The 3,778-nt window shown below is 59.8% G+C and overlaps 1 protein-coding gene across 1 annotated transcript in view; it reads right to left on the minus strand.

The window, feature by feature from the left end:
* LOC108448467 overlaps window positions 1-925 on the minus strand; it is a 19,981-nt gene extending 19,056 nt beyond the window's left edge. Inside the window, exon 1 of the mRNA XM_017741410.1 lies at window positions 806-925. The gene's annotated coding sequence lies outside the window, so the exon portion shown is untranslated. The remainder of the gene's footprint in view (window positions 1-805) is intronic.
* Between the last annotated feature and the right edge of the window lie 2,853 nt (window positions 926-3,778).

Raw genomic sequence — 3,778 nt, forward strand, 5'->3', positions numbered from 1 at the left:
CCCCCCTCCCCTACCCCCTCCCTGTCCCCGTCCCCATCCCTTTCCCCGTCCCTGTCCCTGTCCCTGTCACCACCTTGCCCCATCCCCGTTCCTGTTCCCGTCCCTGTCTCTGCCTTTGTCCCTGTCCCTGCCTTGCCCCCGCCCCGTCCCCCTCCCTGTCCCTGTCCCTTTCCCTGCTCCCATCCCTGTCCTGTCCCTGTCCCTGCCTACCCCTTCCCCGTCACTGTTCTCCCTTCTCCTGTCCCTGTCCCCGTCCTGCCCCGCTGCAGGTGCTGCGGTGCCGGGGGTACACACACACACACACACCAGCTTTTGGGTTACAAACCGCTGATTTTCATCCAAACGCACCGGAACATCGGCGTGTGCGCCGGGCTGGCAGCGGCTCCCCGCTGGAGGGCTGCCTCGGCCCGGCGGTGGCGACCGCTGCCCCTCGCCCCCCTTCCACCACCCCCGGCCCTGCGCTCCCACCGCCTCCCTGGAGAGCGTGCCCAGCCCCGGAGATGCCCCGGAGATGCCCCGGAGCATCCCGGGGAGCATCCGCCGAGACCCTCGGGGCGGTGGCTCCGGTCCCTGGTGCTCCAGGTTGTTCTGCAGCACGAAGCACCCGCAGGGATTGATTTGGTGGATCAGAAAGAGCTCCAGAGCCGAAAGTGGGAGCGGCAGGTGGCACTGGGGACACGGCGCTGGCGGCGGGGGGGAGAATAGATGACAAGTGGTGACACTGGAGCCCTTGGGGGGTTACCTGGGGATCAGGATCAACCTGTCAGGCACAGAGAATTCCAGAATGGTTTGGGTTGGAGGAGACCCTAAAGCTCATCCCGTTCCAACTCCCTACCATGGGCAGGGACACCTTCTACTACCCCAGGTTGCTCCAAGCCTCATCCAACCTGGCACGGAACATTTCTAGGGACACCTTCCTCTGTGCTTAAACGTGATGGTGCCTCCCTGGGGTGGGAATGGGGCAGGATGAGATCCCAGCGGTGCCTTCCTGGGGTGGAAATGGGGCAGGATGAGATCCCAGCGGTGCCTCCCCGGTACCTGTGCAGACAAACTGCCCCAGGGAAGCACTGGGAGCTACTCCCCAGTGCTGCGCCGGAATTTCCATGCCTGGTTTTCCAAAATCCAGGTGTTCTGAGTCTTTCCAGCTTCCCTGCCGTGGCACTCCCGGGTGTGTGGGCAGAGGAGCCGCTCGCTGTCATTGTCCTCGCAGCGAGGGGACGCGCTGGTGCCACCGCGGATTCCTGATTTCCGAGTGTTTTTCAGGAAAGGGGTGGGGGCGGCGCCTGGAGCAGGCAGAGGAGCTGTCGGGGATCTGCTGCTGCCCAAAACCTCGGTGCAGCTCCCGCGGGAGATAAACAAGTTAGTCACTGGGTGAGCTCACGGCAGAGGCATCCCGGCCTCCATGAGAACTTGTCGCGGGCCCTTCCCGGGGTGCGATCGCGCCCCGGTACCGGCTCCCGGGAGGAGGCAGCGGATGCGATGAGCAGCCTGGTGCTCGGCCCTTCCTGGCAGGAAGCCCGGGTCCCTGTCCCTCCGTGCCCGGGCACAGCCCCTCAGACCAGCGGGGACTCACCGGGTGCCCGCGGGATCCAGACGTGTTCCCGACGGGAGCGACGGATGCGAGCAGACGGGATCAAACAGTGCCTCAGCTGAAGTGCTGGGGGCCCTGGGGGGCTCTGGGGAGGGGAGATCCCTCTCCCGTGGTGTCCCACTGGCTGCATTTGGGATGGGCAGTGCAGCAGCATTGGGGTGTCCCGTGGGTTGTGCTCATGGGGTTGTTTCTCTTCGGGGTGTGGAGCACGGTGGTCTCTGGAGCTCATTGGGATTTGTGGTCCCTCCTGTGCCCCACAGGGCCCCGTGGGACAGGGACAGGCAGCGCCGGGACCCTCCTGGAGGAGGCTGACGTGCCCCCCAGGAACGTGGTGCTCTGGGGATGCACCTGCTGCTTGGCCTCAGCACGTAGGAACGCATGTGCTGGGAAAGAGAGTGCCTGGGAACTTTCTGGGGATTTCCCAGGGAGAGCTGGGATCTGGGAATTTTCTGCCCTCCCCTTTCTCCCCTCCTTCCTCACTCACACGCTGCTCCCGGGGTCACAAACGGCTTTAAAAAAAGCAACAGCCCACACAATGCTCTTCCCTTCTCCAGCGGGCGCTGGTGACGAGATCCCGCATCCGGTGCAGGGGATACGGAATTAGCCCTGTGCCTGGGAAAGGCCCTGCCAGGCCCTGCCGTGGGTCCCGCACCGTGGGGCTCCCGTGGCCACGCGCGGAGGAAAGGGACTCCGGATCCCGCAGGTGCATCCTCCACTGGGCCTGCTCAGCTGAGTCGTGCAAGAAATCCATCCCCCTTCCCTGCCCCAGGGCTTCCTGAGGCGGCCTTGGTGGTGCTGATGTCAAACAGAGCTTTGGGTGACGTGCAGGGCACACGGAGGTTTCTCTCTGCGCATGGGGGACGTTTCTGGACATGGTTAGGATGGGGAATTCACATTTTCCAGGAAATCTTGTGGCAATTTCCACAAGAGCAGCAGTAACCCAGGGTGGCTGAACCAAGGGGATATTCCTGGAAATGGCTCATGGGACAAAAGTTCTGAAAAATCTTGCTGTGGGTGTTGGAACTGTTTAATGAATGAACCACCTCAACCCTGCTCGACGTGAATGATCCAACAAAACCCATCCCAACCATTCCAGCCGAATCCAACACGAATGAGCCAACCCAACACGAATGAGCCAACCCAACATGAATGACCCACCTCAACCCAATGCAGATGACCCAGCATGACCCAACACGACATGAATGATCCAATGTAATCCAACATGAAAAACCCACCTCAATCCAACCCGACAGGAGTGACCCAACCCAACTGACCCAACACAACCCATCATGAATGATCCACCCAACACAATCCAATGCAAATGATCCATGTAACCCAGCACGAATGACCCGCCTTGACCTAACCCAACCCAACCCAGTGGTGCACGGACTGGAGCTCCAGCTGGCTGCTCCTGACCTACCCTTGCTGTTGGAATGACATAGAAAGAGGAAAACAACCTCTCCCACCAGGACTTCTCCTGCAAACAGGCTGTGCGTTCCTGGTGAGCCATGGCTGTGTGTCAGGGACCTGGGAATACAGGGAGAATTTCTGGTGGTCCAAGGGCTATTGGAGCCAAGGGACTTGTGCTGGTCCCTTGGACGCAGGGGTGGGCTGCATGTGGGGCCACTTGTGGCATCACTGCCTTTGGTGCTCCAGCATTGCTTCTCCCCCAGGCCAAGCTCCCACTCCCAGGAATGCATCATGTCCCCGTGGAAACACAAATGATTATTTATTTAACTTGTTTTGGTCTTTATAGATTTAATTGAATTCCCCATCTCTCACTCTCTCTTTTTTTTTTTTTTTTTTGTTTTTTTTTTTTTTTTGGTTATTCGAAGGAAGGAAGGAAGCCCAAACTCGGATGTTTGTTTGTTCTGTCCTGGCTGATGTTCCCTTGGTCGCACTCCAGTGGCTGATAAACTGGCAGAGAAGTGGAGCGTGGAGCACGGCAGAGCCTGGGAAAGGCCAGGACCCCACTTCCCCCAGCCTTGCGTCATGGTTTCTCTCCGATTATCTTGGCCTGGGGGGTTATTCGAAGGAAGGAAGGAAGCCCAAACTCGGATGTTTGTTTGTTCTGTCCTGGCTGATGTTCCCTTGGTCGCACTCCAGTGGCTGATAAACTGGCAGAGAAGTGGAGCGTGGAGCACGGCAGAGCCTGGGAAAGGCCAGGACCCCACTTCCCCCAGCCTT

Source organism: Corvus brachyrhynchos, unplaced genomic scaffold, assembly GCF_000691975.1.
Source record: "Corvus brachyrhynchos isolate BGI_N302 unplaced genomic scaffold, ASM69197v1 scaffold351, whole genome shotgun sequence".
In the NCBI taxonomy this organism is placed as follows: domain Eukaryota; kingdom Metazoa; phylum Chordata; class Aves; order Passeriformes; family Corvidae; genus Corvus; species Corvus brachyrhynchos.